A 16,155-nucleotide genomic window follows, 5' to 3' on the forward strand; every position below is an offset into this window, starting at 1 on the left:
GAGGATCATTTGATCCAGAATGGTGAAGGGCCTTGAGTCCATGTTATATGGAGTCAGGACTGTTTAGCCTTGGGAAGAGAAGATTCAAGGAGGAGGGAAATGATAGCTGTCTTCAAGTGTCTGAACAAGTTTCCTGTAGAAGAGGCCCGCAGGGCAGAACCAGTTATAATGGGTGGAAATTGTAAAGAGATATCATTAGGCTAGATGTCAGGAAAAACTCCCTAACAATTAAAGCAGCCCCAAAGTGGAGTGGGCTTCCTTGGGAGGTGGTGGGTTCTCATTTCTTGGGAGTCTTCAAGTAGAGGTTGAACAACCACTTATTGGGTATGTTACAGGGCAAATTCATTTCATGTACGGGTTGGACGAGATGGCTGCTGAGGTTCCTTTCAACTGTGACTATGGAGAAATATACTAAAATGCTTTAGAGGGTGAAGGGAACTTAAGAGATCATCCTGTTCCACCCCCTTCATTTTATAGATGGGAACTGGGGACTAGAAAGGTTAAGGAATTTGCCAAAGGTCACATAGGTAGTAAATAACACAGCCAGGATTTGAACCCAGGTCTTCTGACTCTAAATCCAATGATATCAATCAGTATGTGGAGAGAGAAAGAGAGACAGGAGGAGGGAATAGACAGAGAAAAAGAAAGGGAGTCAGAGAAGGAGACAGAGAGAAAGAGAGGATGAGAAAGAGAGAGAGGAAAAGAGGGAGAGAGAAAAGAGAAATGGGGAGAGGGGGAGAGAGAAGATGGGGGAGAGAAAGAGAGTGATAAAGAGAGGGAACAGAGGGAGAAAAAGAGAGAGGGAGAGAGGGAGGGAGGGAGAGAGGGAGACAAAGAGAGAGAGAGAGGATAAGAGAGACAGAGAGAGAAAAGGGGAAAGAGGGAGAGAAAGAGAGAAAGGAAGAGAGAGAGAAAGAGAGGGAGGGAGAGACAGAGAGAGATAGAAACAATGTAGATGGACAGTGAGTTGGGGCCAGATTGGGCTAGATCACATCTGGAAAATTGTATAGTGGGTATAGTATCACCAAACAATGACTTGTGTATGCATGAGAACTTTGTAAAAGGCACCATTGTAGGGGCAGCTAGGTGGCGCAGGGGATAGAGCACTGGCCCTGAAGTCAGGAGGACCTGAGTTCAAATGTGGCCTCAGACCAAACACTTGACCCTTACTAGCTGTGTGACCCTGGGCAAGTCACTTAACCCCAATTGCTTAAAAACTAAAAAAAAAAAAAAAAGCACAATTGTAGACAAGCATTACAGAGAAGATGGTGGACCTGTCATGTAGTTAAAGTGAGGCATGACAGGGCATTGAGACCTACATGGAGAAATATTGAAAGAACATGGGATGTTTCCAGTGTGTTGAGTAAGTTCTTCATAGAGGATTTAGGGAAATAGACAAAAATTTCATAGGATGATACATAGTCTAAGGGCTTAGATGGGAAAGTCATTCAAACTGACTCAATTCAACAAATTCAGGAAACTTTTCTTTAGTGCTTTGTCTGTGCCTACTACCAACACAAAATCTTTACGGGTATAATTGACTCATCCTTAATGAACAGATAAGAAAGATACAGAGAACGCAACATGTCACTGTTCACATTCTTTGTTGACTATTTGAAAAAGGCATTTAGAGCAAAACATTGCCTTAAAGGCTATTCTTTAATAAGGCATCTGTCCTCCTATGCAAATATCAAGAATCATCAGACCTTGAAAGACCCAATAACAGAGATAGCTTTATTCAGTGAGTGAGCTTCTGAATACTATTATCAAGCAAAGCATAAAACAGGAAGGAGGGAAAGAAGCATTTATTAAGTGCCTACTATGTGCCAGGCATTATGCCAAGCACTTTAAAATATCATTTCAGTTTATCCTCACAGCAACCTTGAAAAATAGAGGTAGGAAATGTCCATTTTACAGTTTGGGAAATAGAGGCAGACAGAGGTTAATTGATTTACCCAGGTCACACAGTTAGAAAGTGTCTGAGGCTGGATTTGAACTCAGGTCTTCCTGACTTCAGGTCCAGTGCTCTATCCACTTTGTTACCTAGGTGCAAAGATAAATTGTAGACCAGTTATTATTAAAGAGATTTATGATCAGAAAAGGAGGAAATAGTGAAGCAAGAGTAAGAAATTAAATAGGAATTAAAAGGAATTAAAAATCTTGCTCTGATATCCATGTAATGTTAAGAGATGTATAGGATGGCCCCTATTGCTTGGACTCACTGTGGAGGGTTTATTAAAGGACAGGAACAAGAATCACATAGGAAAAGGAATCTGGATGGATTGGAATTTGTACTATTGACAGGAGTACTCACCATGCATAACACATGCTTGGCACTTTACAAGTAATTGGTCTCTTAGCTTCCAGCTCCAATAAAATATATGATGAGTAATAGAGGTGAAAAGTACCAAAACAGTCCCTGCCTTCAAGCTGCTTAAATTCTACTGGAAGGACACAGCAATTATACAAATAAGTAAGATTCAAAGCAACTTGATGAAAGAGAAAGTATTTGGTAACTGGGGGAATCAGGAAAGGCTCCAGGACACAGCTGAGCCTTGAGTTGAGCCTTGAAGGATGACAAACATTTTGTGTATAGGGAGGGAGCAAAATCTAGATATGGGAGATGGCCTGTGCCAGTGCATGGAGGTGGGAGATGGGATGTTGAGTTTGGGGAGCTAAGACTCCATTCTGGCTAAAATGTTGCATTTGTAAAGGAGAGCAGCATTATTATTTTTTTTAATAATACATTTATTTATTTATTTTTAGTTTTCAACATTCACTTCCATTAACATTTTGAGTTCCAAATTTTCTCCCCATCTCTCCCCTCCCTCCACCCCAAGATGGCATGTAAATTGATATAGGCTCAACATATACATTCATATTAAAACTATTTTCACATTAGTCATGTTGTAAAGAAGAATTAGAACCAATGAGGGAAACCACGAGAAAGAAGAAGCAAAAAAAAAAAGAGAGAGAGTGTAAATAACATGCTTCAATCTGCCTTCAGAGTCCATAGTTCTTTTTCTGGATGTGGACAGCATTTTCCATTATGAGTCTTTTGTAGTTGTCTTAGATCCTTGCATTGCTGAGATAAGTCTATCAAAGTTAGTCATCACACAATGTGGCTGTTACCGTGTACAATGTTCTCTTGGATCTGCTCACTTCACTCAGCATCAGTTCATATAAGTCTTTCAAGGTTTTTCTGAAATCAGCCTGCTCATCATTTCTTATAGCACAATAGTATTCCATTATATTTATATACCACAACTTGTTCAGCCATTCCCCAATGAACGGGCATTCCCCCAATTTCCAATTCTTGGCCACCACAAAAAGAGTTGCTATAAATATTTTTATACGTGGGTCCTTTTCCCATTTGTATGATCTCTTTGAAATCCAGACCTAGAAGTGGTATTGTTGGGTCAAAGGGAATGCACAGGTTTAAAGTCCTTTGGGCACAGTTCCAATTTGCTCTCCAGAATGGTTGGATCAGTTCACAACCCCACCAACAATGCATTAGTGTTCAAATTTTCCACATCTTTTCCAGCATTTATCATTTTTCTGTTTTGTCATGTTAGCCAATCTGACAGGTGTGATGTGGTATTTCAGAGTTGTTTTGATTTGCATTTTTCTAATCAATAGTTATTTAGAGCATTTTTCATATGACTATAGATAGTTTTAATTTCTTCATCTGGCTTTTAAGCAGGGAAGCGAGGTATCAGAACTTTGTCTTAAGACAATTATCTTAGAATCTGGGTGGAGTATGGATGTATCAGAGGAGTGTGACTGAAAGCAAGTAAACCAATAAGAAAGCTAATATAGTTGTCTAAGAAAGAATAGATGAAAACCTGGATGAGGATTGTAGCCATGAGAGAGGGACAGATTCAAGAGAGGTTGGGGAAGTTGAATTGACAATATTTGGCAACTTATCAGATGTGGGATGAGTCAGAGATGAGAGAGAGGGAAGAGTCAAGGATGATGACATGGGGAGTATCATTAGTGCCCTGAAGTATCAAAGAATTGAGACAGTTACATCCCAGTTGGTGAGTCAGCACTGTCCTGAATTTTATCTAGAGTCATGGCAGGGAAAAGGGGCTAGAGGAACACAAGGGGTCTTTCTGAGTTCAGTAGGGATTCGAGGGAAAGATCTGTTTTCATAGCATTTCATGATAGAATCAAGTCTTTTTTTTTTCAACCTAACATTAGATTAGAAAGCACAATTCTCCTTTAACTCTAGGCCTGAGAGCCTTGAATAGCCTTTTAGAAAATAAGTGTATGTTCATGATTTTCAAGCATTCCTCTTTTTGTACATAATTGTGATGGCTTCTGTACTTCACTTTAGAGATGACAAAATTGATGTACACTGTATGTATCAGTAAGTAGTTTTTTTCTACTCTTTTTTCATGACTACATAGTATCACCTAAATAGGAATTAATTAATCAACATTTATTAAGCACCTACTATGTGCCAAGCACTGTGCTAGGTACTGTGTATGATATAAAGTCAAAACCAAAAGTCTCTGCAGTTACATTTTGGAGGGGTGGGGGAAGAGACAGAATGTGCACAAATAATTAGATACACTAGACCTAAATATAAGAGAAATACAAGGTGATTTAGAGCAATGGAAGCAATAGTGGCTCAGAGGTTCCCAAGTTGGAATATGTGTACTCCCATGGGGTATGAGAATGGGTCGAGGGGTATGAAGTATTTGGCAAATAGCTCCATTATCCTATGGAAATTAATCTCTATTTTATTACTTATATGAACATGCATAGAAAACTTCAGCATTTATTTCCTTTCCTATGGACAGAAAGCCAACTGAGAAAGGTTGGGGAGTAGAAAGAAAGATGTCATGTAAGAGATAGTCCTTGTGATGAGCTTCAAAGGAACCTAGAGATTCCAAGAGTCTGAGGTAAGAAGGGAGGCTGTTCTAAGCACAGTGAACAAAGAGCCCACCTATACAAGCCATAGAGAAGGTAGACACAGGGTATGTCTTTTCAATACAGAAATCCCAGACTCCTCTTTTTTATCTGGGTGAGCTCCTACAAGCACAGAGAGTTAAAGGGCTTGGCCTGATTTGGGTCTTTCTTATTGAAAAGTTAAGGAGCATTAAGGAGTGCAAGGAGAGAATGGGAAGTGAGAAGCTATTGAGACTGTCTCCTTGATTGGCTAAATTCGTGCTGGGTTGTCTGGGCCTTTTCCCTCAGAAAGCAACTGCTGTGAACTTACCTGGGCTAAAGCAGGTAAGGCCCATACAGAGAGCACAGTCACTCTCTCCACCCCCTGAAACCTTGCCAAGAAAACAAGCATCCTGTCTTGTCTGTCCTGTCTGTCCATCTCTCAGACTGTTTATGTATGTCTACGTCTATATAGGTTTTGTTTTATTTTGGTGCAGATGGGAGAGGTAGCAAGTGTGAGAATTTCATCAGAAAACGGATCCAACAAATATATTCTTGGTCAGGTATCAGCCAGCCTCTGATGTCCTTTCTTCCTTCCAACTCTTAGATCCTCATAATTTGATGAGTCGTTCTCATGCCTCCAAGGCTTTTCTCCAAACTTCCTTCTTGGATTGAAAACACCCAACTTCTTTATTAACGCTAGAAAGCAAAGGAGGGAGGGGGCAGAGAGGGTGGGAACATGCCAGTGGCAAGGGGAGAAAAAAAAAGAACGATGATTCATGTAAGTATGTTCCTACTCTACTTTCCTGAAAAGACTGAGGTTTTGGAAGGTACTGGTTAACTTTTCAACATGGATTGTTTCTTGCTGCTTGACTGAAGCAGTGAGACCCAGGCTTTCCCTGGACAGTCTCTCTCTCTCTCTCTCTCTCTCTCTCTCTCTCTCTCTCTCTCTCTCTCTCTCTCTCTCTCTCGTCTCTGTCTCTCTCGTCTCTGTCTCTCTCTGTTTCTCTGTCTCTCTTTCTGTTTCATACACACACACACACACACACACACACACACACACACACACCCTCTTCTTGCTCCCCTACTTCACAATGAAACCCAGTATCTTGAACAAGCAGAATCCAAAGAGGCTAATCATTGGCCGGCCTCGTCCCCTGATACTGCAGTCCCGCCTCTTTGGCTTGTGCTGACAAGCTGTTTATATTTTTGCAAGGGCCACCCTTTCACTGAGCTGCCTGGGGACTAGAATGGAGCTGCTTGTGTGAGTGTCTGCTGCAGGGAACTAGCTGCTGAAGCCCCAGAGCAGGAGGAGGCTGGGGCTCCGTCCCTGGTGCCCAGCCACGGTCGCTATGGAAAGCCAGTAAGTAGGCTTCTAAGTGTGTCCTTCCAGTTTTTCTTCAGGTGGTTGGGGCATCTTCACTGCTCATTCATTGCGATGACAGGAGAGTAGGGGTGGGCTTGGATTGGCTTTATTTTTGCCAGTTTGTGTGCAAGTCTAAAGGGGTTAGAAATGAACTAGAGCTGTGTCCCCAAGTTGTGTCCAACTAGATTTTGGATGGAAGAGAGCAAGGAAGGGGAAAAAATTGGGAGAGCCACAATGAGAAAGGCATAAAGGCAAATGTGGTATTTTGGGGGGTTTCCACCTTGGCCTTTTTCAGTGAGGACTTGAGGGACTTCTTCCCTCTTGCCACTTTAAAATTTGTTCGCCGCGTTAAAAATAGTCCAATGGATGCTAGCATTTCAAAGGACAAATTACTGCAGACACTAATCAGAGAGGATCTATTCAGAAATGTGGGAAAGGGCTGGGACTGGCCTGCAGTAAAGTTTTACTGCCCCGTAAATGTGCTCAAAGGCTGCTATGGTTGGACAGGATGGATTTCTGGTAATAAAGGAAGAACTGCCGAGCAATTATAGCAATTGTCCTTGACTGCCAGTGTGCTAAGTCAGGAAGCAAAGAGTTTTTTCTTCATGTGAGCTGGGGGATGAAGCGCTGAAAACTGGCTTGGCCAGCTATACCTCAGGTAGCTTTCTGGTAGTCCTGATTAATGATTGGGAAGGGAAGGGTGCAAAATAACTTCTGGGATCAAAGGAAAGGGCAGAAGAAAATTGTCAAGAAGGCAAAATTTGACTCTAGTAGCATCTCCTATGATTTCACTGTCATCCTCCTCCTCCTCATCATCATCCTTTCCGGGCACCTGGTTGGCACTAGGGAAAACACCTGCTAGGTCATGAGAACCATGTGCATTCAGCAAGGAGGTTTGCTTTAGCTGTGCTCAATTGGAACTTCAAAGCTAGAGATTAGCATCTAAGGGGACTAACTCCAGGCACTGGAATGTGGCTGGAATGTCCTGTTTCGAGCTGAACTGAGAAGTGGTCTATAGCAATTTGGTCAAAGCATTTGGGCCCTTCCAAAGGGCCTGGCGCATTGGAAGTGAAAATTAGCGTCGTATAATTCATTTTTTCTCAAAGTATGGTCCAGGGACTCCTGAGGGGGCCCCTCAACACTTTCAGGCTGTCCACAAGGTTAAAATGATTTTCATAATAAAGCTAAGATATTTAAATGTCTAATACAATAAATACTGATACAGATAACCCACATAAAAGCTCTTTGGAGGTCCTCAACAATTTTTAGTAATATAAAGGGGTCTTGAGTCCCAAACGTTTGAGAAACGCTGATATAATAGAATGCTGTCCTCTGGGTTCAAATCTTGACTCAGATACTAACTTGCATGACCACAGGAAATTTATATAACTTCAGGGCCATATTTTCCTTATCTCCATAACCTCTAAGGTCAATTCAAGCTCTAAATCTATAATCCTTTGATCAGCATCTAAAAAGTTCTTTTTTTGCTCATTCATTCATTCCATTTCTGATCTATCTCCTGACTTGCAGAGGTATGAAGTGAATGAACTCAAGGCCTGCACTGGGGAGTTAGAAAAGTCTAGCAAAGTGGAGAAGTCTGGGTTAATCTTTAGGTATGCCTAAAGTGAGCTTTTTTTTAATGCATCTTTTATATGGAATTGTAGGTATTCCTCCATTATTTCTTTCCACCTTATACAAAATCATCATCTTCTCATAGGTCCTAGAGTAATTAAATTGGAGTTTAGAAGTTATTAAAATTTAGGGTTCAATTGAAAGGCAACAAGAATATATTACTGCATATTGAGAATACACAAGGCTATTTCTTTTTTGTGAGGCAATTGGGGTTAAGTGACTAGCCTATGGTCACACAGCTAGTAAGTATCAAGTGTCTGAGGCTGGATTTGAACTCAGGTCCTCTTGACTCCAAGGCGGGAGCTTTATCCACTTTGCCACCTAGCTACCCCCACGAAGCTGTTTCTAGTCAAGGTTATAATGATATTAGTGGATGCTCATGCAGTGCTTAAATGTTGACTAAACACTTTACATATATATATATATATATATATATATGTCATCTCATCTACTTCTCTCCCCAAAACTATGAAGAGACATCATGATATGGCTGACTTGGAGTCAGGAACACCTCCATTTGAATCCTGCCCTTTTACCAGCCGTCTAATTCTGGGCAAGTCCCTTCTGCTCTCTGGGATTTTGTTTCCTCCTCCATAAAATGAGGTGATTGAACTCAGTGACCTCTAAGGTCTCCTTCCAGCTCTGATTCTATGATCCCGTGAAGCAGGTTGTATTATTTGCAGATGCAAAAGCCAAAGGTCAGAGAGATAAAGAGAGGTGCCCGTGGGCATATAGCTCCTAAATACCAAATGAAAGTATATAGGTAAAGCCCTTGGAGGGCCGTTGAAGCGCTGTCCAAGGTGTCCCAAACAGCTTAAGCTTAAATAGTTTAAAAATGCACTAAGACTTTTGGAACACCTTGTATAAAGGGGAGCTTGCAGAGTCAGGGCTTGAACCCTGGTTTCCCTGGACCCCCAAGTCCAGCATACTTCTCCTACCCTTGCATTCTGCCTCTTAGAATCACAACAAAATTTTCTATAGCATTGAAAGCTTTTCAAGTGCTTTTTTCTTGTAACAACCCTGAGAAGTGTGTTACACCAAGTGTTATTAGCTTCTTTTACAAACCTTTGTCCCAGAGAAGCTGTGAGTTGCCCAAAATCACAGAGCTAGTAAATGTTTTGGGTTGAATTGGAACCCAGATCTCTCAGCTTTTCGTTCTATACTCTATTTACTACAAAAGTATCTTTGTCAGAGAGGGTTGAGAGCCTAGAGATGCAGCATCCAGATGGCTATAAGCCAGTTAGGAAAGATCTTGAGGGCAAAGGTTAGTTACCCTCAATGTTGTCCACAAAAAGAGGGGACCTTGGAAGGAGAAATAGGAGCAAAGATCCCACCTAGTACCACTAACTTCACTCTCCCATCACCCACTTCCTTTTTCATTCAAGAAACTATGGGCTTGGGGCAACTTGGTAGCACAGTGGATAGAGCACTGGCCCTGGAGTCAGAAGGACCTGAGTTCAAATTTGACCTCAGACACATGACACTCACTAGCTGTGTGACCCTGGGCAAGTCACTTAACCCCATTGCCTAGCAACTGCCCCCCCCAAAATAAGAAACTATGGGCTCCTCACCCCCCATCACAAGCACAATTTCTTCACCTCTTGGGTGCTACAAATGCCTGGCCAATGGCATAAAAAAGTGTTGGTATATCTGGTTTCGAGGAAGCATATCTTGGGGATGGTTAGTACCATTTGGTCCTACAGACAGCAATAGGTATCACAGACAATTTGAAGTATATGCCATAGATAAAGTGCCAAGCCTGAAGCCAGTAAGACTCTTTCTCCTGAGTTCAAATCTGCCTTCAGACACTTCTCCTCTGTGTGACCCTGGGCCAGTCACTTAACCCTATTTGCCTCAGTTCCTTATCTGTAAAATGAGATGGAGAAGAAAATGACTCAGGGCCAGTATCTTTGCCAAGAAAACCCCAAATGAGATCATTGAAAGTTGGACATGACTGAAATGACTGATCAATAACAAAAACAACAAAATTTATTGTGGGCCTACTCTGCACTATACATTGTGCTAGGCACACACAAAAATAAAGTTGTCTCTGCCCTCAAGGAGGTTACATTTTGGAGCTAATGATGAAATCATACTGGTAGAGTTAATCTTTTTTTTTTTTTAATTCTCTTTGAGCTTTTTTAGACTCATTAACTATCTAACAGGTTTGTGAAACTCAAGGGACCAGCACCTCTAGATGACATAACTGAAAATGAAAATCTGAGTATAGCTGCTAAAGGTACATGCCATTGTATTATGGAACTGGAGTTTACTTTGGCAAACAGTAGGCAAGTTATATTCCTAGCTCTTCATGAATTCATTGAGACAGTCCTACTGAGGTGCTGGACCCTGCTGGGAGTTAATTGGCATCTACATAGAAAGCCAAGAAGAGTTCCCTTTTATGTGTCCATCCGCCAAAGTGTGAAAACCTCATTTGCTAACATTTTCCCTGTCTTAACTTACTGAACCAAATTATAAAAATGGTTGATGATGGGCAGGCCGGTCAGAGTGACTTGTCTCCTGTAACATTCTGCGTATCACACATATGCATATATGTGTATATACATATATATATATATATATGTGTATGTGCCTGTTCATATGTGTAAATGTATATGTATATACATATACACATGTGTGTGTATAAATGTGCATACACACACATATGTGCTAGCTAATAGTGCAAAAGAGATAGCATGAGCTCCCCAACAGAGACCAGAGAAGTTTAATTTTGTTTCTAGCCGAGTGGCTTTAATGAAAGCTGAGCAATAACAGCATTTTTCTTCGGCTTAATTTCTTTCTCAGCAAAAGGGAAATTGTGCTACCTGCCCCAGATGTTCCTCACAGGGATATTGTGAGCACTAATTAGCTAAGGCTTAAAAAGAACTCGGAGGACTTCAGAAAAACTCATCTTTACAAAGTGCATTTCTCTCAAAGTAGAACAGGGAGGAGGTGCTTCTGCTGAAGATGGCCGCAACTTCCCTCAATGAGCCTCCTGTTTTTGTGTGCCAAGGCGGAAAATACCCCAGCGTGTTTGTGGAGTCCAGCTCCTAGTCGCCTGTCATTGGGCAGTAACAACAGCACTTTCCTCCGATACCCATTTGTGTGCTAGAGGATAATTAGATAACAAAGTCAAACAGATTCTGTTTCCCAGAGAGGTCTCTTTTCTGAGCGGGCCCAGAGAGCCAGAGAGTAAGTAGTTCTTAGTAATTGTAACAAGTGCTGTCATCGATCAGTTATCCAGGGACTGATTAAAAAGTTCTCTTCCTTAGAAGTCCTTTTCTTCCTTGCTGTGAGCTTGCACTGCCCTCGAGTACCTTGTTTGGAAAGTGAAGGAATAAAATTCAGATTGGCCCATTTTAAAAGATCAGAACACGAGGGCTGAAAGAGACTGCTTAAGATGTGCAAGGGCTCATTTTTTAAGTGCACTTTAAATTTTTTATGATTATCATTATATTTTATTCCAAGGGTGCTTAACCTAGATTTTGACTTCATAAAGAAACAGCTGGACCATTCTATTTCTAGTCAAGGCAAGTTATCAAGTATTTGTTAAATGCCTATAATGTGTCTAGGAATTGAGCTAAGCACGCGAGGCAGAAAGAAAGCAAAAGCAGCACTTGCCTGTCCCCAAGATATTATAGTCGAATGGGGGAAATGCCAGGCAAACAACTATATAGAAATGCTTCAGGGTAAATTGGAGGTAGTCTCGAAGGGACAGCAGCTGGTTGGCACAGTAGATAGAGGATTGAGCTTGGTACCAGAAACACGTAGTTCATGAGTTCAAATCCAGCCTTAGACACATCCTAGCTTGCCCTAGCTGGGCAAGTCACTGTTTTCCTCAATTTCTTCATCTATAAGATGAGCTGGAGAAGGAAATGGCAAACCACTCTAGTATCTTTGTCAAGAAAACCCCAAATGGGGTCACCAAGAGTTGGACACGACTGAAAAAAACACTTAACAAAAATCTCAAAGGCAAGGTCTCATATTAAGGCAGACTAGAAAAAGCTTCTTATAGAAGGTAGGGTTTTAGCTAAAACTGGAAGGAAGCTAACACGTAAAGATGAGGAGGGAGGGAATTTGCGACTGGGAATCAAGAAAAGATGGATTGTAAGGAGGCCAGAGTCCCTGAATTATAAACTATGTGCAAGGCTACAAAGGTAGGAAGGAGTTCTAAATGGCTAGTTTCTTAATGACGGTCTGGGTGTGTGTGGAGGAGGGGGTCCTGAATGGCATTAGATCCATTCTTCAGGCCACAGGAAGAAGGCAAGATCTGAAACCAGAAAACAGAAGTCACTTAATCTAAGTGTTCAGCTGTTGTTCCTAAATTACAGTCAAGCATCTAAGAGCCCTCTGGATGGAGGAACATATATTCAGGTGAGTGATATCAAACTCAAATAGAAATGGGGCCACTCAGCTATACATGAGGATCCCTTCGGGCCACATGTCTACTTAGAAAACCACATATTATAGAGATCTCTCTTTTGATGTATTTTTATTTATTTTGTTAAATGTTTCCCAATTGCATTTTAATCTGGTTTGGTCCACACTTGGCAGTGTTGTGGGCCCTATGTGATCTCTGTCATTGTTAATGAGAAAGCTCATTCCCTCTTCTTTTTTTCTGGCTATGACTAAATGAAAGCCATATCATGCGAGGCCCTGTGAAGGCTTAATGTAAGCACAGAAGAACCTGCTCAGCCAGTCAAATGCCATCAGCACAGAAGAAGTGATAGGTAGAATAGACTTCTAGGACTGTTGTCACAGGAACCCCAATATTGTTCGATGAAAAACTGTGAATGACTTAGCTATTCTCAGCAATGCAATGATCCAAGATGATCCCAAAAGACTAATGATAAAGCCTACTGTCTGCCTCCAGAGAAAGAACTATATTGATTGAATACAGACTGAAGCGTGCTATTTTCACTTCCTTTCATTTTTTTCTTTTATTATAGTCTTCTTGTACAAAATAACTTACATGGAAGTGTTTTACATAATTACTTGTGTATAACCTATATCTGATTGCTTATTGTCGGGGGGGCAAGAGGGAAAAGCAGAGGGATAGAAGTTGGAATTCAAAACTTTGAATAAAAATGTTAAAAAAAAAAAAAAGAATAGACTCCCGGTCATTGCCCTACTTGGAAACTATACCTGCTGAGGACACACTTTTCCCTTATCTCTGTCTCAGGCCTGCTCAGTTTTCACAAGGCCAAGTAGTTCCTGGTATTTAGGTTTTAAACCATTAAGTGTATTTGCCAAACAACGGACTGCCTTTTCCCATAGAGTACTGAAGAGAAAATTAAGGGAAAATTAAGGCAACAGTAAGCCTGGCATTTGGCTAACCACTGCTGTGTAAATAAACTTCAAATCCATCAGAAAACATTTACTCCTGAACCCTTACAGAAATCTTGTCCTTTCTTCCCACCCCCACAGACTACCCATTCTCTGACATCAGCTTTTAACTCAACAATCCCTTGGAACCTGTTTGGAAAATGATAGCCTAATGAGGAATGCGAAGGAAACTGGATCTTTTAATCCAGGGGTTCTCTCAAGTCCCTAATCCTTTCAAGGTCACAGAGACAGTTTAAAATTTTTAAACAAAAAGAGTCTTGATTCTTAGTTCCTTGAGGGGAAGGAGCTGTCATTTCTTTTCTCTTCTTTCCTTTCACTTTCTTTTCTTCTCTTTCCTTTTCTTTTCTTTCCTTCTTTGTCTTTATATCCCCAGCATTTACCACAGTAAGCGCCTAATAGATGCTTGTTGAATTGATTCGAATTACATTTTGAGAACTAAATCTGGCCTGATTGCATTCCCTCCTATTCAAAATCCAAGAGTTTCAACTCTACCTTGTACTTGGAGATATAATCTACCTGCCTCTTTAAGAAGTTGAATTTGATTGGTTTTTTTTTCCAGACTCCATTTCATTGAGCCATTTTTTCCTTCACTAATCCTTTGGTTCCTCTTTCAATCTCCCAAGATTTTTCAAAGATCCTTGACAGTGCCCTCTTTATCCTGTCTGTAGTTTGTTTCTGCATAGTTGTTTGTTTCTTGTCTCTGCCATTAGACTGTAAGCTCCCTGAGGCCAGGGACTCTCTTTTGCCTTCCCTTATATGCCCAGATTCTAGTAATCACTTAATGTTGATTGACCGACTGTCTCTGCATTCATCTACCAGTTTCTTTAAGACATTTATATAGCAATGAAATGAAGGCAGTATGGAAGAACTGACCTTTCATTTTTGCCTTTGACCCATTCTGGTTATAAGACCCTGAGCAAGTTACTTCTCAGTGCTCTAAGACAGTGCTGTCCAACTCAAATAGAAACAGCTCCTGGCACAGCTAGGTGGCACAGGGGATAGAGCGGGGGCCTGGAATCAGGAAGATCTGAGTTCAAATACAGCCTCAGATATTTTTTAGCTGTATGACCTTGGGCAAGTCACTTAACCCCAATTGCCTCCAAAAAAAGAAACAGCCACTAACCATACATAGGATCCCTGCAGGCTGCGTGTTCATTTGGAAAGCCACAGATTAATAATAATATCTCAGTTGTATCCTATTTTAAAATTTATTTTGTTAAATACTTCCTGATTATATTTTAATCTGTTTCGGGAGACACTGGGTAGGGGGAGGTGCTGTCACTAAATGTGGCACCTATATTTGACACCTCTGCTCCAGGCAACTTTTTTAACAGTCTATATAAGTTTCAGAGAAAGTGCCAACCTGCATTAGCAGAGGATGTCTCCTTACCTGGGAGATCATTAGAGCAATGAAATCACAGGTCTAGCTGTTTCTCTATCCCCATTTCATTATAAACTCAAGTTCCCTGAGCTCCTTCCCCTTTTAAAAATTTCTCTCTAGGTTCCCCTCCTCCCTTTCCCCTTCTCCATCCCTGCCAAATCTTAAGTATGTATTTGAATGTGGGAGCTATGGATGGGCAGAGAAGGGGTAAGGGAAGGGGAACCCACTATCACACATGGCGGATAGAGAGGGGGAGGAAGAGTGTGTAAATTAGGTGGGAGAAAAGGAAAATCATTCTACATCTTCCCTCTTCACCCCAACCCTCCAAGCTCTTGTCAAAACAATCTATTCTGACTCATTCCTTGAAACAATTCTTTCCAGTTTCTTCAGTCACTATGCATAGCATCCCAGCTCAGGCTCCTAATTTTTCTTTTTGTTTTGATAAAACAGGGATTTACTTTTTGTTCCAGATTGACTTTCTTTGCCACTGAGACATGTTTTTTTCTCAACCATGAGCCACTGGAGGCTGACTCCTCCTTAGACTGTGTGTGCCACAGTACTAAGCTACTGTAGGGTTGAAGGAAAATAATGACCTAAAACAGGTGTGTCTGCCTTGCTCTTTGAACACAGGAGGCCTCCAGCTTTCTTCCTTTGCTTACACTACACGCTTTCAATAACCCCTCTCTGGCTGCAGCCCATATCATGAGGACACTGTAGCTTGGCTCTGATGCCTTGAAAAAACAGGAATGACTCACTCTTCCTCATGTCTGTCAGGTTTGGAAATGAGTATCAGAAAGCTAACACCATAGGTGCAGATTTAAAAAAAAAAAAAGCTTTTAACATTCTTTTTAGCTATTCGAAGGGCAACCCAAAGGAAGTCAAAGGGAAAAGGTAGTCAAGTGGAAAGAACACTGGATTTGAAGTCAGAACCTCATGGGTTCAAATTCTGCCTTTGCTTCTTACTAGCTGTGATCTTGCTTGGGAAAGTGATTTAACCTCATTAGGCCTCAGCTTCCTTATCTGTAAAATGAAGGGATTGGATGAGGTGATTTCTAAGGTCCCTTCCAGTTCTATCCACTGCACCATGCAATGTGAAGGAATTGGGGATATTTAGGTAGAGAAGACAGTGTGGACATACTGGCTGTCTTCAAGTAGTTTAAAGGGCAGTGGTGGGAAAGGAGGTTGCCTACAGAACTATTTACTGTTAAAACAAAAACAATATTGTCATCATCATTGTTGTTATTGTTGTTCAGTCATTTAGTTGTGTCTGACTCTTAGTAACCATCCTGTCCATAAGGTTTTCTTGACAAAGATACTGGAGTGGTTTTCCATTTAACTAGCAATAAAAAAAATGAATGTCAAAATAAATAAAATTTAAGAATAATAACAGCTAGCATTCATATGGTGATTTAAGATTTACAAAGTGCTTTACATATACTATTTCATTTTATCCTCACAACAATCCCTCAAGAGAGCTGTTATTATCCCTGTTTTATAGCTGAGGAAACTGAGGTAGACCCTAGCTAAGTGACCT

General features: G+C 41.0%; 1 protein-coding gene across 1 annotated transcript in view; it reads left to right on the top strand.

The window, feature by feature from the left end:
• Positions 1-6,146: 6,146 nt before the first annotated feature.
• The window catches only part of TRIM2 (tripartite motif containing 2), a 139,676-nt gene continuing 129,667 nt past the window's right edge, over positions 6,147-16,155 (top strand). Inside the window, exon 1 of the mRNA XM_027866886.1 lies at positions 6,147-6,259. The gene's annotated coding sequence lies outside the window, so the exon portion shown is untranslated. The remainder of the gene's footprint in view (positions 6,260-16,155) is intronic.

This window comes from Vombatus ursinus, unplaced genomic scaffold (genome assembly GCF_900497805.2).
Source record: "Vombatus ursinus unplaced genomic scaffold, bare-nosed wombat genome assembly UNPS02014784.1, whole genome shotgun sequence".
NCBI classification, from domain to species: Eukaryota; Metazoa; Chordata; class Mammalia; order Diprotodontia; family Vombatidae; genus Vombatus; species Vombatus ursinus.